The following is a 24,985-nucleotide window of genomic DNA, read 5'->3' as shown; positions in this document are numbered from 1 at the left end:
GATACCCAGAATTTATACTGTAGGGATGGTCATTTATTGAAACTCAAGTGTAAATATTCTAATATTTTGAGATACTGATTTTTGACTTTCATGAGCTGTAAGCTCTAATCATCAAAATTAAAAGAAATAAACATTTGAAATATATCAGTCTGTGTGTAATGAATGAATATAATATACAAGTTTCACTTTTTGAATGGAATTAGTGAAATAAATCAACTTTTTGATGATATTCTAATTATATGACCAGCACCTGTATGAGTGGGGAACAGGTGAGTTTCTGTCTTACTATCTCTATAATTAACCATTTAGATATTTTCAAAAAGTGACCCGTGTCAGTGAAATTCACAACAAGTGCTGTAAAACTGTTAACATGATTGATTAGTTCAAAAATCAGGAGTGACATGGCTAAACATTTAACTAGGCAGTCTTTCCCTATAAAAACTGATCCATTCTCCGTACCATTATTTAGTACAATATCTTAAACTTTTTTTAAAATGATGTAACTGTGCTATCATTTGTCTAAAATAATTATGTATTTTTTAGCTAAGCAAAATGATGAATATTTATCTTCTGGTGTCACTCTTGTCATGTGAATTGGGGAGAAGGAACAAGTTCACGCTGATGTAATACTAAATTCAGCATTTTAATAAACAGTGGTTTAATAAACAGCGTGCTACACGGGTGAAGACACACTCTTGACAGCGAGGACTCTTCTAGGAGTGACTCAGATGAACGTTTGCATTTTAAAGAGCCACTAATTCCTGACGGTAGCCTTTTATTCTTAACTTCATGAGTTAAAATGTTGCTCGGCCTTATATAAAAAGCTACATAATTTTAGTTGGATTTTTCCAAACAGGCTATTGTCAGACTAAAATCTGCTGGTATATTGGTTGAAATATGAAATATCTCCTTACAGGCCACTTTTAGTTTTACATGTTGTACAAGGCATGTATATTACTATACTATATATAAACATAAATATGATAATAAACTATGATATCCCTTATGAAAATTAAAGTTGGTTTTACTATAGTAAAAGTGTGGTAATCATGTTTTTTTTGCAGGTTACTATTTCAATAGGCAGCTTTACTACAAATACCATGGTATTTATTTAGTAAAACCATGGTTAATTTTCGTAAGGGATATTAATGTTTAGGTACATTTACATAGCTGAATCACAATAAAGCTCACCTGAACTTTAACTAGTTTATTAAATGATTATAGTAGCCTATTTGTATAATTAGTTTAGCCTACTCCCTTCAGTACGCTATCTATGTGTAATTTTATACTTGTTTAAACTTTTACTGCAGAGGTAGCCTACAACATTTCTCTCCACTGGAGGCTATGTCTATAGCAGAAAGACAATAAATCTTACTTGACCTTGTAAATTAAAGTAAATTAACTAATGATCACAACAAACAAGGACAGGAACAGGAACTCCAAATAAGGGCACGAGAGGAGGGGAAACACAAGACGTAGAGACAAAGTCTGACAGACCTAATGTAAAAAATAAAATTCAAAATGCTTTCATTTTTGGTACACAATATTGTCGCTATCCACTACACATTTGCATTTTAGTATTACAATATATTGTGACATTGAAAACATCTAAATGGTTAATTATAGAGATAGTAAGACAGAAACTCACCTGTTCCCCACTCATACAGGTCTGAAAAGGTAAAGAGGTGTTTCAGGTCTCGGGAGACTAGCGTAAATTGACCGACAGCGCCATCTGCTGTTTTTGGAAAAGAAAGTTGCTCAATTGCACGTGTGAGAAAATCAACCTGCACGCATTTGTGAGAAAATCAAGCCAAGTTTCCTCATAAAAAGGCAAATGAGTCTCACAGTTATAACACACAATACATATATTTGTCCATACCTCTGCATTTTCTCTCAAATAGAGTTTTGTATTTGCAAATCACTTTTGCATTTTTACATCATTTGTTTGCAAGTCGAGTTTTTCTTTGCAAAGCAGATTGTGTTTATTTGCAAAACTCTGGATTTGTTTAATGAATATTGGCACAAAATTCGCTCCATACTCATGACATGCTGGAACGTAATCCAGCGTCGCCGCCATATTGGTTGGGTCTCCTCACTCTATGCTAGCACCGAAGTCAACGGAGCGCGAGCAATTTATGCCCGTATTTTGTGCAGTTTACTGTTGCAATAACCCGCGCAGATACCAGATCGCGTGATATTACCTTTCACAAGTAAAACTGAACAATAATTTTGGTTATTTTACCATTTATAATATTATGTCATCGTAACTAACGTTACTTACGTGTATTATTACAGCAGGAACTGGTACTCTCTCTCATTATCTCTTGCTGTTTTTTTTTTTTCTGTTCTTCAACTTTCAGAGGATGTGTTCTTACTCGGGGAGCACATTGCAGAAACCCAATTCGGAATTGAGAACCATCATTTCATGCTTGTGTCATTTGTGGTCAGTGCCGCCTGCAGGTTTACAGCTGGACGCACTGTGCGTGCCATGAGCGCTCAGACTGACCTGTGATTTGCCCCGCAGACATTTCAGCAGTAGATTATAGCCGTATTTCTGTCGACTGAACCAGCCATGCCATTAATAATGAACGTATCAGTCTTTTGCATGCCAAAGTCCATTTCTGCTTATAAACAGGTCAGGTTAGACTACCACAATTAATTTGTAGCCCATTTTACAAATGGGAATACAACGAAAGTCATGACAATGTTTTACATTCAAGCTACCCGTATATAGTGTAAAGTTCTTTAAAATCATCTGGAATGCAATAAAGTCATTTTTACAGCTGTTTTTAAAGCATTTTGCTGCATGGATTAAAAAATAGGCTAATAAATAATTCATATGCAGACACAATTACGTTGCAGAAAATCCTTTAAATGTTAAGAAATTAAGAGCAGAGCAACGTAAAAATCAGAAAAAATATAATCGGGCCTGTTTTAGGCTTTTCCTTATTTTTATATTTTAGCGGTGATGAAAAATGGCTTGCCATCTCCTCATTAGACGTGCCTTTAGAGAAATGCATCTTCTGGATTACATAATGAAAGAGTTTTGTTTTTGATTTGAATTATTTCGTTTTAAAGTAGTAATTTAAAGCTTTCTATAGATATTTTTATCATATTTGTGACTCAATTCGTTGAGTTTCGGTTCATCATTGAAGCGCTCCTCAAGACGAGACGGCAAGCACATCCTCGGTTTTCCTATTTATTTTAATAAAAGCACAAGGTTTTGTTGATATTGTGAATGCACACAAATAACAGTAGACCCTTTACAGTTCCGAATCATGTATTACTCTTACCTTTATGAGCAAACATTATGGCGTATTTTAAGTTGTTTCCACTATTATTTTAAGTTCTTTTCACGTGTGTGTGTGTGTGCGTGAGTGTGTGTGTGTGTGTGTGTGTGTGTGTGTGTGAGAGAGAGAGAGAGAGAGAAATAAATTCAAATGAACAATCAAACTTGTTTCTTTATTAAAATATAAAATTAATTAATTTATACATTTATCAATATGCCATAGCCTACCATGTCTTTGCTAAAGAGCATCATACATATTGTAACAAACCAAACCGTGTGAAAATCCGGTAAAAATTCGGGGAGTTATGTTTATTGTAGTTGGGGATACACATTCCTCAGTAGAAATAAATGCAGAAGGGGCACATTGGAGACCCATCCAAGATGGCGGCCGCGCTGTACGTCAGCTCCAATAGGCAGCGTCAGTCTATGAGGCGTCTCGTATATTATGTCTACGCTGCCTATTGGAGCTGACGTACAGCGCGGCCGCCATCTTGGATGGGTCTCCAATGTGCCCCTTCTGCATTTATTTCTACTGAGGAATGTGTATCCCCAACTACAATAAACATAACTCCCCGAATTTTTACCGGATTTTCACACGGTTTGTTACAAACGGCAGAGATTTAGTTATGACACAGGACGCTGTCACACATTGAAAAATACGTGCTTTCATGCTAAATGACTTTGTATTATGCTCTTTAACAAAGACATGTAGGCTGTGGCATATTGATAAATGTATAAATGAATGAATTTTATATTTTAATAAAGAAACAAGTTTGATTGTTCATTTGAATTTATTTCTCTCTCTCACACACACACACACACACACACACACTCACTCACTCACGCACACATGTGAAAAGAACTTAAAATAACAGAGGAAACAACTTAAAATACGCCATAATGTTTGCTCATAAAGGTAAGAGTAATACATGATTCGGAACTGTAAAGGGTCTACTTTTATTTGTGTGCATTCACAATATAAAAAAAAACCTTGTGCTTTTATTAAAATAAATAGGAAAACCGAGATGTGCTTGCCGTCTCGTCTTGAGGAGCGCTTCAATGATGAACCGAAACTCAACGAATTGAGTCACAAATATGATAAAAATATCTATAGAAAGCTTTAAATTACTACTTTAAAACGAAATAATTCAAATCAAAAACAAAAACTCTTTCATTATGTAATCCGTAAAGATGCATTTCTCTCTAAAGGCACGTCCAATGAGGAGATGGCAAGCCATTTTTCATCACCGTCTAAAATATAAAAATAAGGAAAAGCCTAAAACAGGCCCGATTATATTTTTTCTGATTTTTACGTTGCTCTACTCTTAATTTCTTAACATTTAAAGGATTTTCTGCAACGTAATTGTGTCTGCATATGAATTATTTATTAGCCTATTTTTTAATCCATGCAGCAAAATGCTTTAAAAACAGCTGTAAAAATGACTTTATTGCATTCCAGATGATTTTAAAGAACTTTACACTATATACGGGTAGCTTGAATGTAAAACATTGTCATGACTTTCGTTGTATTCCCATTTGTAAAATAGGCTACAAATTAATTGTGGTAGTCTAACCTGACCTGTTTATAAGCAGAAATGGACTTTGGCATGCAAAAGACTGATACGTTCATTATTAATGGCATGGCTGGTTCAGTCGACAGAAATACGGCTATAATCTACTGCTGAAATGTCTGCGGGGCAAATCACAGGTCAGTCTGAGCGCTCATGGCACGCACAGTGCGTCCAGCTGTAAACCTGCAGGCGGCACTGACCACAAATGACACAAGCATGAAATGATGGTTCTCAATTCCGAATTGGGTTTCTGTAATGTGCTCCCCGAGTAAGAACACATCCTCTGAAAGTTGAAGAACAGAAAAAAAAAAAACAGCAAGAGATAATGAGAGAGAGTACCAGTTCCTGCTGTAATAATACACGTAAGTAACGTTAGTTACGATGACATAATATTATAAATGGTAAAATAACCAACATTATTGTTCAGTTTTACTTGTGAAAGGTAATATCACGCGATCTGGTATCTGCGCGGGTTATTGCAACAGTAAACTGCACAAAATACGGGCATAAATTGCTCGCTCTCCGTTGACTTCGGTGCTAGCATAGAGTGAGGAGACCCAACCAATATGGCGGCGACGCTGGATTACGTTCCAGCATGTCATGAGGCGTCTACGTATATTATGTCTATGGTTGAAACCGTCTATAGAAATACAAAGACGGTTCACTGTATCACTTTATACTTATGAATGCGTGATATGGCGGGATAGTCCCGCCTTCTACATGAAAGAGCCAGTTGCTGATTAAGTCATTGCGTCACTGCAGCGGCCGTTAGAAGCTTCGGTTCCCATAGAAACCTGAGGCTGGACCAGCCGATGCGCATTCACAGTCATAAACGCGCTTGGATGTAAGCATGCGCATTGACTGGTCTACCCTGTAAAAAATAAGCATTTTAAACGTTATTTGAGCATAAGAAACAACATTCATGGGGCAGTTCATTTCAGATTTTGTTGCTGATTTGAAATATGTAATTTAATTGCGAGTTCAGCGAGCCGTTTTTGAGATTTCAGGATTCCCCCATTCATTAAGATTGGACTTGGTCTTGTTTCAGCTGACCGAAGGCGTTGCAAATATGGCGACCGAGTGAACTGACTTTCCTTGAAAGGGACTTGTTATATATGAGAGAGAGAAGTTATGTACTGCTTATGGGTGATTTAAACGCTAGAACCGGAGAAGAATTAGATTTCTTAGAATCTCACAGTACCAGATTCATCACTGGCAATAACGACTCGTACCCTTCTTACCCCGCCAGAGAAAACAGTGATCAGACAGTGAACCAGCATCAGCTCCACGGGGGGCCAGGGTGGGCCTGGCCCACCCAATCAGAAGCTTGGCCCACCCTGGCCCCACACCACATAACAGCCAATCACATAATTGGTGCGATATTCAATTGAGCTCCATGTATATATTTTTTACATTTCTTCCCAACCGCCTTTTTTTTTTTTATCTGTTGAGACAGACAGCGACAGCCTACACCGCCACCAGCGAGAGCGTCAAAGTGGCCGGAAGTCATTCATTTTCAATGTGAGCCGGCGGCGAGCTCCGGCGAGAGCGGCGCGGCGCTTCTTGGATAATGAGGGCGTCGAGGAGAGTTGAAGTCAGGTCAACTTTATGGTAATGAGCTATGACACGGTTGGGCGGCAACCAATCGAAATGTAGAAGTCCTCCTCTTGAGAGGAGTCCAGAGAACGCGATGCATGCTTTTGTTTTCCATGTCGAGCGTTCGGTGTTGCTTTCTCCGAAAATGACACTTTCGTTTCGACAGGTTTTCAAAACTGGAAAGCAGCATTAGAACGTGACCGCGGTCTTCAAAAACATGTGTCTAGCCAGGCTCATTTACAAGCCTCGGCCGCATGGACTGAGTTTTGCCACCCGAGAAGTGTCAGGGGAGACCGTAGCAAGTTTGCTCGGCCCCCAACAGATAGAGAAGAATCGCTATTACATAAAAAGCATGGCAGGTGTTGTTAAGTTTTTAGCGGTTAATGAGCTTCCACTACGTGGGGATCGGGAAACATTTGACAGTGAGGAGGACTGCATAGCTGCTGGGCTTTTTGCCAAGTTGTTTAAATACACGATGGAAAAAGATAAATACCTTGCTGACATTACATCACATATCCCACAAAATGCCAAGTACACTTCCAAAACCATCCAGAATGAAGTGATTGAAATTTTGGCATCCATGGTTCTGAAAAAAATAAAACAGAAATATGACACTGCTGATTCTGCTGCATTCTGTTTAAAAAGTGATGGCACAAGGGATCGGTGCAACATTGAAAATTTGTCTGTTGTAATTCGCTTTGTGCACAATGGTGTGCCAGAGGAACATCTCATTGGCTTGTTAGAACTTCAGCAGCTTAATGCAGATTACATCACCACTGAAATATTGCAACACTTGTCTGAAACAGGATTCAGTGCTGACAATATACTGAGCCAGTGCTGTGATGGAGCATCGGTGATGAGTGGGGTGAGGGGTGGTGTTCAGGCTTTATTGCAACAAAGGTTGGGCAGACATATCCCCTACATCCACTGCTATAACCACCAGCTTCACCTCTCAATCATACATGCAATTCAAAGTGAACCTTGTGCCAAAAGATTATTTGACTTGTCAGGCTCCCTGTACTCTTTTTTCAGACACAATTTTGTCAGTCAGAGATACAGTTTCCCTTATCTCAAGAGACTATTGGAAATCCGTTGGACAAGTCACTATGAAGTCACAAAATGTGTTGTGGAGAATGAGGAAGTCATTCTTGACATTCTTTCCAATGATGACAATGCATCAGTTGACCTTGCAAAAGAAGCCTCTGGCCTTCTCTCTCAGCTGAAGTGATGCCACTTTTTTGAAGTTGGCAAATTTCTGATACATCTTCTCGCCATTTTAAAACCAGCAAATGCCATCCTACAGTCTCAGCATGTTAATTTGTGCAGTGCAGCTGAAGTTGTGCAGGGATGTCTTGGTGCACTGAGAAATCTTAGGGAAAATGACAGTGAATTGCAGCAGTACTGCACAGGCATGACAACTGTTGAGCCCTCAACAAAATGTCTAAGGACTGTCAATCCCTCCTATGCTGACTCTGTCATTTTTTCAACTTTAGGGCAAGAAGGGCAGTCAGGCTCTGAACGTGCCACTGAAGCTCTAAGGCGACAGATGTTGAACATACTAGATACAGCTGTATCAGGTTTTCCACAAAGAATTTAGAGCTGATGAAAGCCCTCTCATGTTTGATGCCAAAATCCAACAAATTTCTTGACATTCAGTTGCTTGAGCCTCTCTGTAGTCTTGCAGGAGTTGCAAAAAATGAACTCCAGAATGAAATTCTTGTTGCCAGACCAATGCTCTCCAAAAAGCTTCCAACTGATGCTGACTGTTCTGCTGTTTGCAAACTTCTGCAGGAATACAAAGATGCATTTGTCGGTCTTAATAAATTGTATGTATCTGCAGTGGTTATGGGTTCCTCTACTGCTTCATGTGAGAGCTCATTCTCTACTCTGGCAAGAATTTTGACACCATTCCGCCGAACAATGCTTCACGAGAGGAAAAAAAACCTTGTACTTTTAGCTCATGAAAAAGCAATAACACATGAACTGTACATGGATGAGTTTGTGACAGAATTCTCTAAAACGAGCAGAAAGCTAATGTTGTAATTTTTCAAGACCTGCCCTGTTTTCATCAAATCTAAAGTTACTAAATAGATACAGGATCTGTCATGGGGTTAGAAAATACTGTAAATACATTAAACACAGTTAACATAAAACATACATAAAAGCAAGGTAAAAAAAAGAAAAACTGAATTTCAGGAAAAAAATAACATTTTGAGTTTGTGACAGTTTTCACACACACACACACACACACACACACAAATAGCGAATGTTGTAAATATTAGCCTATAGTGATGTAAATATTTCTTTTATAAGACCTGGCCCTTTTTAAAATCAAACCTAATGTTACCAAATTGATCTTGTAAGATCTGTTATAGAGTTTAAAAAATAAAATAATAATAATAAAAAACATACATACATACATACATACATACGCAAAAGTAAGAAGAAAGAATATAGAAATTAAAAATGTAGTCGGTGCTGATGGCCTTGTCATCAGTGCGTCGACATGTAGCTACTGTGTCTTCGGCGATCTGAATTTGATTTTGCTCCCCTCTCTTTCTGCCTATGTTTTCCTGTCATGTCTCCACTGTCCTATCAAAAATTAAGGCACAATCTAATCAAATGTGCATTGATCTATTTAATTAGTTACGCAGAAAAATAACGCAGTTGAAATATTTTAAAGCAATTAACGCACCTGCCACAGACACACGTCTATACACCTATAGGTCATCGCACATTTCATTCAGTTGATTGCTGACAAACATAAAGCAGGACAACAACTCACTGCGTGATGTAGCCTATAGAATGCCGTTATGTGTGACTAAAAAAAATAAAAAATGGGCATAAAAATATCCCTGCATGAGTTTTTGCTTCATATTTACATCATATGTAGCAATTTCACACAATTTCAACGAGTGCAATATCACACAATGCTGTTTGTGTCCCAAATAGCACGAGCGAAAATGTGATACTAAATTTACAACAGTTCAATAAATAGCCTAACTGTTAACAACTTAATATTGTGTTATATTTTAGACACTATTGTCTGTTTTGCCAAGGATAATATTACCTATAAAGCCACATAAGCACAGCTGTGCATCTCTGAGCATGATATATATATATTAGTGGTGGGCATAGATTAATTTTTTTTAATCTAGATTAATCTCACTGTAATCTTGGAATTAATCTAGATTAAAATGGCTCATTTGAATTCTGCCAAGTAGATAAGTAAACAACTAGCAGTCATCGAGAATTTAATATTGATAATAACATTGAAGACATTGTATGATTATTCCTTAAAGATAAGGTTTTAATAGTTTTAGTAGTAGTAGCCTATTACATTCTGCCCAATGTCTTCAAGTGAAACCGAACTTTTATTTTGACGGGTTGCCGTGAGGATAGTTTTTCTCAAATGAAACGCTCAAATGCTCGTGAAGTGACTCTCAGAGCAGTTCTGGAGATGTTGTTCATGTATTTATGTCCTCATTTAGTGAGACGACAGACATTAATATCGCCGCAAGCGGTACGCGGTCTTCTGTATGAGTAGTGAACAAACCCGTGCGTCTGTGCCATACATTAACACAGAGACACACAGAAGTCATATTTAAATAGACGTTTTGCGGCTTAATATTTACAAATAGGAGTGGGAGTGTGCTCACTTGTGTGTGCGCTTACGTGTGTGTGCGAACCGGGGCGGAACTCCGCTGTGCGCGCGATACAGAGAGCACGACCATGTAACGTAGAGACAGAAATGACTTGCCGATTTCCATTGGGAAGCTTCTTAAAAATACATTTTCCCTGAAGCAAACCCGGCGGCTTCATAGCTGCATCCATGTTAGCACGCATACACACAAGTTCGAAGACTCGTTCTCGCCCCCTACAGTGCAATTCTGCTAGGTATACATCCGCGCTAAAATATCAGGTGAAAGTCATCATAGCTTGCGTAGTATAGATCCAGCTCCCAACCCAACTTTGAGAATAGATTAACGGCGATATTTTTTTTAATCGCCCGATAAGAGTCCCATACAGAAATGTAATATGTCAATATATGTAAATTACATATATAATGTTAGTGCCCATGTATGTCTGCTGCCTATATGAGAATATATGCAAAATTCATATATGTAAAACACATAGACATATATGAAATATATATTTCAAAATATAGCAAAAATGGCCGTTTTCATGTAAGTGCCATATATTTTCCCATATATGCACATACATGTGAAATATGAGATACATATATGTATACATGCATATATGTACTTATTTCCATAGTACATACTTTCACTTATATTAGGGATACAAATACGCTTCTAATATGATGATACCATGTACTTTCACTTATATTAGTGGCACAACTATGTTTTTTATACAGCCTGCACATATATTTGTACTCATTCCACAGAACACACAATTCAGTCTTTTCAAATACAAACTTTAATGCATTTTTTTCAGCACAGACTTGACAACTACACACTTTTCAAGTAAAAACTTTAACTTCATTTAACTTCAACTTCAGACTTTATTTTATTTTTAAAGCCTTTTCAAAGCGCTCACTTTTTTCCCTCAGTATTTCATTTCAAAATATTCCCAAACTCACTCACTGGGGAAACACTCATTTTTGATTAACATTTTTCCTGGACATTGCCAGTCTTAGCTCTGCCATCTTCCCATTCAGGGCTGTTCCGATCTGGCCAACCGAAACGGACATAACTGCATCTGAGAAGGTAGATTTTAAAGAAAAAAGTTTTAGGTATAAAGCAGACAAAACACTGGTGAATAAATGTATCACCAAGATTTAAAAAAAATTCTTTATTGCAGTTTCTTCTAGTGCAAGTCAGTAAAATTGAGTGACAAAGTATGTGAGTATGCAAGTAAGACCACACTTACACTGCAATCAGTGTGTAAGCATGGCGGACAGTTTTGCACCAATTTAATTTGCAGGCGAGATAGGGTCATAGTGCCAAACCCCCACCCACCACCACCTCTCATCGAAACTAACTTTTAGTTTTTTGGAACGCCGAATGTGAATTTGAACATATACAAATAAAATCTTGTCAGTCCAGTAGCTGATTTGACTGAGTCTAGGCTCACAACACTTTAAATACAGACCTGTGGCAGATGATGTCAAATAGCAAAATCATAACTTACCCATTATAGCTTTTAATTTCATTTCATCCAGGGCGCTTCTTCTCTCCCCATCTCCCCCCTTTGTCACCTTTCCCTCCTGGGGGAAAAAAGTTTTTTTCAGTATGAAAAATAACCAGTATATATAGTTTACGTTTTCATTATCAGCAGCATGACAGTCAAAATGGTTGAAAACAGACACATACACACCGTCGGTCCATTTACATGCACAGCTTAAATGGTAAATGGACTGCATTTATATTGCGCTTTTCTACTCCTACGAGCACTCAAAGCGCTTTACAATGTATGCCTTTACAATGTATACCAATGTATTTTGGTATTCAACATAGTATTTAAAAATACAACAAACGTTCCTGTCCGCTTTCAACACCATCATCCCAGACACCCTTCAGAACAAACTGACACAGCTCTCTGTACCCACCTCCATCTGTCAGTGGATCACCAGCTTCCTGACAGACAGGCAGCAGCTAGTGAGGCTGGGAAAACACACATCCAGCACCCGCACCATCAGCACTGGAGCTCCTCAGGGCTGCGTTCTCTCCCCACTACTCTTCTCCCTCTACACCAACGACTGCACCTCTAAAGACCCCTCTGTCAAACTCCTGAAGTTTGCAGACGACACCACAGTCATCGGCCTCATCCAGGACGGCGACGAGTCTGCTTACAGACAAGAGGTTGAGCAGCTGGCTGTCTGGTGCAGTCACAACAACCTGGAGCTGAACACGCTCAAAACTGTGGAGATGATAGTGGACTTCAAGAGAAACCCCCCTCCTCTCCCCCCACTCACCATCATGAACAGCACTGTGGCTGCAGTGGAGTCATTCAGGTTCCTGGGCACCACCATCTCTCAGGACCTGAAGTGGGACAATCACATTGACTCCATCGTGAAAACAGTTTTATTCAGCTGTTATTGAGTCGGTTCTGTGCTCCTCCATAACTGTCTGGTTTGGGTCAGCCAGCAAATCAGATCTAAGAAGACTTCAACGGACTGTTAGGACAGCAGAAAAGATCATTGGTGTGCACCTGCCCAGCCTTCAGGACTTGTACAACTCCAGAGTGAAGAAACGGGCAGGTAACATCATCAAAGACCCCTCTCACCCCGGACACAACTTGTTTGCACTTCTCCCTTCAGGCAGACGCTACAGATCTCTGTGCACTAGAACATCTAGGCATAAAAACAGTTTTTTCCCCCATGCCATCTCCAGCTTAAATAGCTAACACGTGGATCATTACCTGTGTTCTGTAATTCATTCTGTAATTCATTCTCCATCTTTAATTATTGTCTCCCTCTCAAGTATTACGTAAATACACATACATATGTTTATCTATACAGCTGTATATAGAGTAAATAATGCACAAATCTGTACATAAATCTACTGTTCCAGATTCATACTTATTATTATTAGGATTATTATCCATTGTTAAGTCTTACTATTTAAATGTTTTTTTTCTGTTCTCATGTCACATGTGTATTTATGTATGTATGTATGTACCAGGAGCACCTTAAAACCACAACAAATTCCTCGTGTGTTTGCGCACACCTGGCGAATAAAGCTAATTCTGATTCTGATTCTGAAACTGTATTTCTAAATCAGTAAATCTGCAAATATTGTCTTAAATAAAGTCTGATGATGCAAATTGTAATTTGTGCTTTATATTATAGCAATATGTAGTTTAAATGCGGCCCGCTTGGCCTCTGAACTTGAGTACCCCTGCCTTAGAACATAATACCAATAATGGTAGTAGTCAGCCATCTATGCAAAAGCAGAGGTCAGTGTGGTGTACTGTAGATACAGCTGTCCAGGCCAACATCTGATGTACTGATGTCTTCAACTGGGAATCCAGAAAACCTGCAATAAAAACAGTACAGTTCAAAATCCATCATACATAACCAATATAACAGGACTGCCCAATCCTGTTCCTGGAGATCTACCCACCTGCAGAATTCAGATCTAACCCTGATCCAACACGCCCGTCTGTAATTGCCAAACTGCTTTCATTGATGCGCTGTGAGGTAGATTTGTTGACAAGTTCCTCCCTAAAAGTACATTGATAAAACAGTTTTTTCATAGTGGATCATTTAATGAAGTCGTTCGCTAAATAATATTAGCATTGCTAACAGGCGGGACCTTATGAGAAAGGCATGTAACAGCTTTTTATATATCTATATATATATCTTTTATTTTTTTGCATTGATTCATATTAATAACAACAAAGATAAAATAAAAAAAAATTGCTATTTTGTGATTATTAATCTAGTAATGATTATTAAGAAAATAATTGCGAGGAAATAATTAATGTTGGTGATTTTGCTTTGGAACCTTCAGAAAACTTTAAATCAGTTTTTCTCAAAATGCTTTATCTTTATCGACTTCAAACGGGTGTAGCGCAGTAATTTTTCGTCCGATTCTAACAACTCATATATCATTTTGAAAAGTGAAAAAGTGACAATTATTTGAAAATTTGCTCATTTTGCCAGCACAGGTCACAAATGGTGAAATCTCTATACAAGTAATTCAGAGAACAGGTAAACCTTGTTCATTTACATATATTACCAACACTGTAACAATACAAAGCTGGTTGAAAATCTGCAAACTTACCTTTTAGGGCAATGATTACAATATAAGGATTATTTGGCAGCTTTGTATGTTCATCTAGTTGCCATCATCTGAAGTCTTTGTGAGTGTTGGCGTCTTCACACGCCAGGCTGGATCCAAACTGGAACTGGTGTAATCTCTAGTAACCTTGGGATGGACATCCCCCGATATAAACAGGAAAGCAAAAGGAGAAAGATTAGAATAGCTGCTGTTCATATTATTTCAGACAAAAGATTATTTATTTAATCAAATATAACTTAATTGCAAGGTTATGAGATGTTTTGTGTGAATGTTAAAATGTAATTGCTGTGATCAAAGCTGAATTTTCAGCATCATTACTTCAAACTTCAGTGTCACATGATCTTTCAGAAATCATTCTAATATGCTGATTTTACCAAAGAAGCATTTCTGATAAATGGGTCATTCTATAGAAATGTACATTTTTCTGTCCCTAGCCTTTACAGAATATAACACTTGAAAAAGACTTTAGGGTTACAACTTGTTTTATATATTTTAAATTGAAACAATATGTTATTTGATCAATTAAACCTTCTTGAGCCATCAATGTGGCAATATTTGTTTTTAATTAATTATAAAGAATTCCAAGCACCACAAAACTGCTCGTCCCCACAGCCATGTACAGAGGGAAAGTGCTTTATTTTGAGAATACTCAAAAATCTGGAATACAAATGGATTAAACTACTTAATTTAGTGAGTATACCATGACTGACAACATGTGGTTTGATATCTTGCAGCAGACATTCTGCAAAATGCATTTTTCATGAAAACTGTAACTGGTGTTACTGTCACTGGTGTCACCTCCTTTATGGGTTACACCAGTGAAGATCAGTTTATGTTTATGTTCTTTTACTAACTGCTTTCACTAATTGCTAAACGTAACAATTTAGTCTCATCTATTAATTATAGTTGAAGAATAAGTATCTTTGGTCTAATGTATGTCACTGGTGATTCATTGTGTCACTGGTGTTATCGTGTTTTTTTTCTGTCACATTACATAAAATTTGTCACGTGGCACGATAATAATTTTACATCCATTGAATTCTGCTTCACTCAAGAGTTAAGATTTTAAGGATTGCATCATTACTTGTTTATAACTGTTTTTTCCCCCAAAAATATTTTCATTGTTATAACAAATACATGGTTGTGCAAATGTACTAACATCATTCAATCACACTTTTAACAAACCTGATTAAAATAAATAAAACAATCTCCTTATTTGTTGCATTATCATTGTTTTCATGTAACTGACTACATGTGCTGAAATAAATCGAGAAATAATATTTCATAAAAACTTCTAAAATTGACAAAGAAGGTAACACCAATGACAATTTTTTTTTTTTTTTTTTACATGTGGTCTTTAAATAAATCTACTAAAAATATTTAAAAAATCATTAAGCTGTCATTTATGTGTATTCATAATGTAAAAAGGTAATCTAATAATGTGGTCTAAGTTTAAATGTTAAAAAAAGAAATACATTTTAAGACATCTTGCCAAAAGTACCAAAAGTGGATGTTTCTGTAGAATGACCCAAATATGAATGTAACCTGTGCTGAGTTGTATTTTTGTGTGAATGTTTTAACAGTGTAAAGTTTTTTTGTTTGTTTATTTTTATCAGGATTTTTTTTAAAGGAAATTCTTATTTTTATTCAGCAAGGATGCATTAAATTAATCAAAAATGAGTGTAAAGTTTTCTGTTTCAACTAATGCTGTTCTTTTGAAATTTCTATTCATCAAAGAATCCTGAAAAAAAAAACACACACACAAAAATATTGTGCAGCACAACTATTTTCAACATTGATAATAATCAGAAATGTTTCTTGAGCAGCAAATCAGTATATTAGAATGATTTCTGAAGGATCATGTGGCTCTGAAGACTGGAGTAATGATGCTGAAAATTCAGCTTTGATCACAGGAATAAATTACATTCACACAGAGAACAGCTATTTTAAATTGTAATACTACTGTTTTTTTTTTTGTTTGTTTTTTTATCTGAATTTTTTAATAAATTCAGGCTTGGTGAGCATAAGAGACTGAATTTTGAACATTAGTGCATGTTTGAGGTTAACTTACCTACCATATTGTTCATTGTGCCTGGGAGATGTTGTCCGACAGGAGGTCCGCTCTGAGTCTGGGGTGCAGGCCATCAACATGGAAAAATGTAGGAACATAAGAAGCAATTTGTCACAGAGCCAACAATATTTAGTATACAATGCCAGCCAGGTTTATTACAAGGAACCAAGCTAGAGCAGGTGAAATGTAGAAAAGAGAAAGAAGAATATACAGAAAACATTCTTTTAACATAACATAATTTGCTTCTAGGTTTACTTATTTAATATTGCTCATACTTTATTTGTGGATGTCAAAGCCCTCTTAAAATTTTAAGAAGCTTCACCTGTTCACTTGTGTTCCTTACTTCTCCATCTGCGGCTCCTTCAGAAATTGTGAAATTTTGGAGCCTCCCATCTTGCCGTGCTTTTGTTTTTCTTCTGAAATCACAGAACCGTTTTTATCAACATTTGTTTACCATGAGAGATCAAAATACGTTTGAACTAGATTCAGTTAATTGTCCCGCTGATGTAAGTGACGTCACCGATTAACGGTACAGTGTAGAGTAGACTATATGTTTAGGTTAAATAAATGAGCCTATTTCCAATCACCCACTGAAAAATTACCAGCAAAACTTTTACAGAACTGTCAAAACCTCTCATCTACACATAAAGATATGAATAAAATCCCAAACATTCAGTAAGAGCTGTCTATGGAGTTAGCCTAATGTTAACGTTATGTCCTCTGAAAATGGCTAAGATGCTAACGGACTTGTTCGAAGACACTAAACCATTTCTATGAACTAATTTCACCAGAAACGAGTCAAATACAAGCAAGAGAGGCGTCAGGAATAACTGTATTTAATATTTGTGAGATTTTAGGAACTAAACTTACCGAAAACAGTAAAAACAGCAGCGAGAAACGGAGCTTCCTGCTTGTCAGTCGTTGTGTTGCCGCTCCGTTTCCATGGCAACTCCCTCCGCTCCAGTGTTTGAACCAACGCGGCTCGAACGTTCAGCACGCACGCATTAAAACACGTCACAGTCACGCAGAATTTACATAAATAATCATATAAAATTAGAACATTGCATAAATAAATAACTTAAATCTAATTAAATTATTATTAAATCATACATTTAATTTATTTAAATGTAGTTCTATGACACCCTGCACGTTATTGTCGGATAAAGCAGCACTTTTATATATATAAAATATATATATATATATATATATATATATATATATTTTTTTTTTAATGAACACTCAACCACCTTATTTTATTAGAAAGCCTGCTTGCATGTAGACCAGGGGTGGGCATTTAATTTCTCTAAGGGTCCAAGAGAAACTTGGTCAGTTAAGAGGGCCAGATCAACACACCTAACTAGATTCTTTATAATAAATAAATAACAAAAAAAAAAAAAAACAGTAAATGAATGAAAATGTGAAGTAATATTTTATGAACGTTCACAAAAACAGTTTTGAAATTGCAAAAAACCCCCAAAAAAACAGTGTTTCAAAAACTAGCATCACAACTTTGGACAAAAAAAGGAAGTACCTGTATTTCAAAGACCAGCATCACATTAGAGCAATTCCAGCTTTATTGACGTGACATTCGCAGCCAAAACATAAATTCTCATATAAATAGGCTAGACCTGTGTTGAACCATCTCTTTATATTTTTCTAAATTCCCTAAAATAGAGTCTAGACTTCAAAAAAGAATCAGTCTATAAACGTGTTTTATATTATTTATTTATATACAAGTTTTTGGGGAGATAACATAGGCTATTTTGTACGATTTACAATGCACAAGCCATAAGCAGCAATATCTGCCGGATGTAGAAAGGTTGTCTATTCATACATTTTTATTTTTATTTAAGACATGGAGGTCTTTCTTTCCCTAATTTTAGACTGTATGCTCAAGCCTTTTCCCTCCGCCCTTTATCAGTTTGGTTTGATCCTGACGCTTCTGTCTTGGAGAGCAATTGAGGAATCTATTGTTTATCTGTATAAATTGAAGCATCTTGTTTTTTCGGGGGTTCCGCTCAGGCAGTGTTAATCTCGGTTTGGTCCCATTGTAACTCACCTCCTCTCCACTTGGAGGGATGTTGAAAGACGTTCACAACTAGTTACAATATGGCATAGGCATTCACCTATTTTCCACAATAATAACCTTTTGTCAGGCTGTACTCCATTTCGTTGTCCGCAATGGACTCATAATAAAGTAAACACTCCGGGAGATATATATGATGATAGTGGTTTACAGTCCTTCCAGAATCTCAAAACTCAATATAATCTGCCAGGCACTTCCTTCTTTATGTATTTGCGCATTAGATCAGCCCTATACAGGCGTATGGGGCGCCTTGGAAATCTCAACTGCCTGTTCACCCTTTACACAAACTAATCCTTCCTTCTGAGGAATCTCCCTCCTCTTCTTAAGTCATCTATCTCTTTCTTCTTGAGCATTCACATAAACCTTTATCTATTACAACAGTTTGGGCTAAGGATCTTAATGAGGATGTGCAAGTTTTATTTTCGGATCAGGTATGGGGTATGTTTAAATTGTCTTCTAAAAACCCTAATCACCAAATGATTCATAGGAAATTGCTGCATAGGGTATACTTGACTCCAATGAAACGTGTTTATATGAATCTGTCATCTTCTCCTAAGTGTAATCTCTGTTCCCAAGGAGTTTTAGGCACATTTTTGCTTTTTTTTTGGGAGTGCCCCTCTCTTTCACCTTTTTGGACACCTTTTTTTTTTTATGAATGACTTTTGGGACTTCACCTTGTCCGTCCAACAAAGATGTTTACTGTTAGCTGCTCTCACAGCAGCAAAACAATTGCTAGTCAACCGTTGGCATCCTCCTCACACAATGGACAGAAGAACCTGGACGGTGTATTTGTTGGACATTATCTCGATGGAACTCTCAACTTCTCGTATATATGGATCTAATGTGAAAACTGTAAATTCATGGCATTGAGCTTTTAATGTTGTCATCTTTTCTAAAATCTTTGTAAAAATTATTTTATTGTTATTTATCTATTAATATTTTATTTAACTATTTCATTTTTTTTTTAAGTCTACCAGGGGGTGGGATGGGTTGGGTTCTAAATTTGTACAGCTGCTTTTTGTGTTATATTAGCCTACTGTTCCGAGAAAAAAAAAAAAAAAACTAATTCAATAAACGGTTGTTAACAAAAAAAAAAAAGAGATTTACGATTAATTATTGTTGCCAAGTTATCTAGTCATTGCTTGCTTACAGTGCTTTGTTATATGGAGCAGTTTGTTAGATCGCAATCTAGGGTAATTTGTTTGTCTAATGAAGTGCCGACAGATGTATAGAAGTACACAAGTCACACCTTAATTTAAACGCGGTAGACTTTAATGGACAGTAAAACAAAGGGCAGAATACTGTATAACTCCTGGCACAGTAATATTGATGAACGGCTAAAATGCAGAGCACTGTAACTTACTTTGAGCGCTCCAAATCAAAATCAACAAAATCGGAAACTGATGTTTTACTGTGTTCTGCCTTGGTTTCTCCGGGGCTTTTCTCCATGATACTTAAACACATGATAAAGGAGGTCATTAATGTCCCAAAATGATCAATAACTCATTTTCGACCAAAAAGACTGCGGTCTACTACTTATGGTGTTTCTTTTGCACTAACATACAATACTTTCTTGAAAGTGCAGTGTAGAAGGGACAGACTTTAAACTTTACCTGTTCAAATATATAATCTAACAGGTTTTTCTAGTTATAGCTCCTAAAGATTAAAAAAGAAAAGAAAAAGTGGGAGAGTGATAAATGTGTTTCAGTGAAGACATGAGGCATTTTTAAATTTCTAACAATTTCTACAGCATTGACAAGCATTAAAAAAAATTGCAGATAAAGCTGACAGATACAGGGAGGCTCTGTTGTCAGTAAAGAAAGAAGAGAAAGAACTGCCATGTTATGGTGCAAGAGCAGGAGGTATACAGGCCGAGGCACGGATCTAAGTGCAGGTGGTTTAATTAAATGGCAAAGGAAACAAAGATCTGGAAACAATGGGAACAGAAACAGAAACACGAGCAGAGCAGAAACACTAACATTCAACAACTGACCAAGCACAAGGGAAACACAAGGCCCAGAGGTGGACAAAATACATAACTCCATTACTTGAGTGAAAGTACAGATACTTCTGGTCAAATATTACTACAATACAAGTAAAAGTTGTAAAGACAGACTTTACTTAAGGAAAAGTACAGAAGTACTTGCTTTTAAAAATACTTAAGTACCAAAAGTACATTTTCTTTTTTTATGTCATTGCACTGTTTTATTATTGTTGTACTTAATACTTGCAATACCTCTGAAGCAACTTACAATACATTACACCTACTGAATACACTGACTAGCTCGTAGTATCTTTGGAATAAAGAGCTTTTAGAATGTTAAAAACCTATTGGGAAAAAAACATATTTAACACCCCTACCCACTCCAACAAAAGCAGGGTGGTAGTGATCTCACAGCTCTGACAGTGTGTGTACACATCTATGTGTAGCCATTCATCGACATTTGAACAGAGTGGACAGTGAAATTGCTGTAAATACAGAGTGATAAGGAAGAAAAGAAAATCAAACCTGCTTTAAAACCCAGCAACACAACTGTAGCTGTATAACTTTACAACAGCAACACTGCTTTAACAAAAAAGCAAGACTTATTTGACATCAAAACAAAAATTTCAAAAATGCTGTCTAATCGCTCTCGCAGTACTTTGATATCAAACACAGAACAGTCTGTGCAGCGCTGCTTCAGGTCCAACGAGACACCCCTCGCTGCAGACTGTAGCGCGGTGACGTCAGGTATCTACGTCACGTATATGTTTACCGCGCATGCGCAAAGTGACGTATGGTATGTCTATGACACGCATGCGCATTGCGTGTGTAATTTATGGAAGGCCGTTGGAGCCAAAACGTGTGGTACTATGGAAGGCCGTATTATTAAATTTGTCTTTACACGTAAGGTGTACAGACGAAATAACGCCTGTACACGTTATTGCGTCTACACGCGTTATTTCGTGTACAGACGTTCTGACTTGTAGACGCGCAATCACGCATAGTCGCGTAAACACAAGATTTCCGGTGTCAAAATAAAAGTCCACTTCCACTAGCACTGCAAACCCTACACTTTTTTCTAATCTTTAACCTAAATAATCTAAATACTAAAGCATAACAAAGCATAACATCATTTTTGGATTAATAAATACAATAATTATATTAATAAAAAAGAAAAATTAATACATTTATAATTAATACATTACTTTTTTTAATCATGGCGCCCCCGAGGCAGACTTGTTTGCTCGCTCCCCGCTCGAAATGCCGTTTTTTTGGGGGGGGTTTTCTTAATTTTTGTTTGTTTGTTTCTTGTTTTCTCTGCAGTGCACAAATACAATGCACTGCTAACATACAACAGACAGGCATTGCTGGACATCGCCAGTTCAGCCAACCATTTATACCACCGGAACTACCAGTGTTGCCAACTTAGCAATTTTGTTGCTAAATTTAGCAACTTTTCAGACTACCCTAGCAACTTTTTCTTCCAAAAGCACCTAGCAACAAATTTAGCAATTTTTTAAAATTTATTTGGCAACTTTTAGCAACTTTTGATAAGTGACTCAGGCAATAAAAAGACACACATTTTCCATCCTAATTACACAAAAAGAAAACCAAAGATGCCTAGCAGTACACACATCACGTGAATTGAATTAGCTGCTATTTGCATTTCTTCAATATAATAATAATAATAATAATAACAACTGAATAATTGTTCATTTATGATAGGCTACACTTTGTTATAGCTTGTACTTGCGATTGTTGATCAGTTAGTATGCTGTAAGAAAATGGAAAATATAGGCTGCTAGTAATTTTCCAGGACGTTATCCATTATCCATTGTAACCCTGTAACCCGAAAACACAATGCGTAATTTAAAATGCAGGTAAAAAAGCAATACGTAAAATTCTTTCATATTAACATAGTAGATTGTGCCCTATTTTTACAACCTTTTCTTGGAGTGTAGCATACTAACTACTAATACACTGCTTAAATCATAATCGTTGAGAATGTCTTATTACTAGTTTACTAGCTATTAAAAAAAAGCAAACCTTAAATTGTAATCATTCAAAAATGTATAAGTGTTCAATAATTCAACGTTTTTTAAAATACAGTTATTTATATTTTAATATTATATTATGCATATTATTTTACAAACAAATCTAAATTAACATATATAAAATATATTTTTGCTGAGATTTAATGTTGTAACACAATTTTGCGCCGTGATTACGCAATGACGTCATCGCGCAATGACATCACAACGTCATTTAGCAACTTCTAGCAACAAATTGACCTTCCTTTAGCAACTTTCTCTGAAAATTAGTTGGCAACACTGGGAACTACAACTTGCTCCCACAACCACCGCCACCACCCCCATGAAGGCCTAGAAGAAGCACCTAGCTCGAGCGAGGAAGCTGACCCGAAATGCTCCGTTTATAACAGTAATCTTGGGGGGTAGACTCATTTAAATTAATGTAATCCTCTGGTTTTAGCCAGGTCTCTGTCATACAGAGAACATGGGTTATGATCAGTAATTGTACCATTTACTAAAAGTGCTTTTGTAGAAAGGGACCTAATATGTAATAAGTCAAGCTTTATCATTTGTTTCTCTGTATTGAATACATTTTTTATTTGTTGAACATCAATTAAATAGTTACTCTTAAGTTAGTTTGCTCTTTCTAGTTCGGGGAACAGACACAGTCTCTATAGTGTGATATCTAGGTGAAAGAGTCTCTATGTGCTGAGAAACTTTTTCTGTTTTTCCGTAAAAAAACAGAAAAGGTACTCATTACCCGGGCTTTGTTCTGTAATTAAAAATAAATAAATAAATTTAAAAAAAACTAAATACAATTGTCTGTTAATTGTCTGCCCTTAGTAAAAAAAACAGGACCCTCATACCATTCCAAACCCATAAGTCTTTCATTCATCTTCAGAACACAAATGAAGAGTATTTTTAATGAAATCTGGGTGCTTTCTGTCCCTCTAATGATACCACTTTCAAGGTCCAGAAAGGTATAAATGCATCATTAACCCTTTAAACCCGATGTGTCTCATACGAAAAACATCATAATCAAGTTAAGCAACCCCTGCATGGAATAACACAAAAAAGGTATAATTTTAAAGCTTAGAATCTCAGAATTACTTCGATAAACTCTTAACAAGCGCTGAGCAGTCCCTCTAAACCGAAGTGTACCGCGGGCGAGACGCCCCCCTCCGTGAAAATATTACTAATCATATTATATGTTTACAAAATTCCTCAACGCCATAACTCTACTGCATGTATTTTGAAATGCCGCCTCTTTCTAGGTTGTAATACAACGTCATTATCATGTGACTATAGATAGTGCTGACATGTCCGGAAAGAGAATGACATACTACCAAGTGCGTTGGTACGTCACTTTTAAATGTATTATTTATTAATGACAAGTCATTATGATGAGATTTACGTGACTAATATATGTTTAATCAATTTTATGCAAATTTGGATGACTTTGGCCTTGCCATTGGTCAAAACACTAACGTCTGTACACGAAATAACGCGTGTAGACGCAATAACGTGTACAGGCGTTATTTCGTCTGTACACGTTACGTGTAAAGACAAATTTAATAATACGTATGGCGTTCGGATAGGTTCTTTATTATTACGCTGTAACATACACTCGTCTCACTGAACGTCTCACTGACGTCTTAATTTATTAATTTTTTTCCTAGTTAATCCATTGAATTTAAGACGCAGACGAGGCGCAGACAAGGCGTAGACGTCACGTAGATGTCACGTAAGTCACGTGTTATGGCGTTCTGATAGGTTCTTTATTATTACGCTGTAACATGCACTCGTCTCACTGAACGTCTTAATTTATTTATTTTTTTTTCTATTTAATCCATTGAATTTAAGACGCAGACGAGGCGTAGACGTCACGTAAGTCACGTGTGGCAGTGAAGTGTCGAGCCAGACGTCACGCGTGATTCACGTGTGGCTGTGAAGTTATTTTTTATTTTTTTCCCCAACAGTACCATAACACGCTGCTCACACGGCTCAGTGCAGTGTGTGAACGAATGCACAATTTACTTGCTCTTCATTCACTCCTCTCAGTGAACGTGACATCTGCGTCTGACCTTTTTTTTTTTTTTTTCAGTTTTTAGTGCATCTGTCTTTTCCTAACTTGTACAATATACATTAATCGTGTGCATATTAAATATAAATATATTAATATAATAATAATAATTTTGACATATTTTTAGACATTTATTTTTATTACACTATTTGTAAAAGTATAAAGTGCAAGTGATCTATTCTGTAAGGCAAGAGTACAGTCATTCCCTGCATTAATGAGAAATTTGATGTATAAATGTATTTGTCGGCTGGATGACTTGCATAATAATATAATGTTGTTGTCATCTAGGCTTACTAATGTGGGATATCAGTCCTCTATGAGGACATATTGGTATAACTGTCTTTTTTAATGTGTATTGTTTTGGGTTGTATTGTGTGTTTCTTGCTAATGGACCTTGAGTCTGGAAATAAAGTTGAAATAAATATAAAGGTAACATAAAACGTCTATAACATATAAATAACAAATGTCTCCGAAAGGAATCCTTTAGTGAAGTTTGTGTTGATATT

At 36.6% G+C, this 24,985-nt stretch overlaps 1 long non-coding RNA gene across 4 annotated transcripts; it reads right to left on the bottom strand.

Annotated features, from left to right (window-relative positions):
• Positions 1-10,787: 10,787 nt before the first annotated feature.
• On the bottom strand, positions 10,788-17,456 carry LOC131525252 (uncharacterized). 4 transcript variants are annotated; one of them, XR_009267164.1, is made up of 10 exons: positions 17,167-17,456; positions 16,619-16,712; positions 16,297-16,354; positions 14,208-14,351; positions 13,545-13,645; positions 13,339-13,457; positions 12,395-12,461; positions 12,029-12,264; positions 11,611-11,686; positions 10,792-11,178 (listed from the first exon to the last, which is right to left on the bottom strand). It is a non-coding gene; the product is annotated as an uncharacterized LOC131525252 (long non-coding RNA). The 4 variants fall into 4 exon arrangements; XR_009267162.1 differs by having other exon boundaries at positions 10,788-11,178; positions 12,395-13,457; positions 16,301-16,354; XR_009267163.1 differs by having other exon boundaries at positions 10,788-11,178; positions 12,395-13,457; positions 16,640-16,712.
• Between the last annotated feature and the right edge of the window lie 7,529 nt (positions 17,457-24,985).

The sequence above is a fragment of the Onychostoma macrolepis genome, chromosome 19 (assembly GCF_012432095.1).
Source record: "Onychostoma macrolepis isolate SWU-2019 chromosome 19, ASM1243209v1, whole genome shotgun sequence".
Lineage (NCBI taxonomy): Eukaryota > Metazoa > Chordata > Actinopteri > Cypriniformes > Cyprinidae > Onychostoma > Onychostoma macrolepis.
This window is presented reverse-complemented; position numbering and strand designations above follow the sequence as displayed.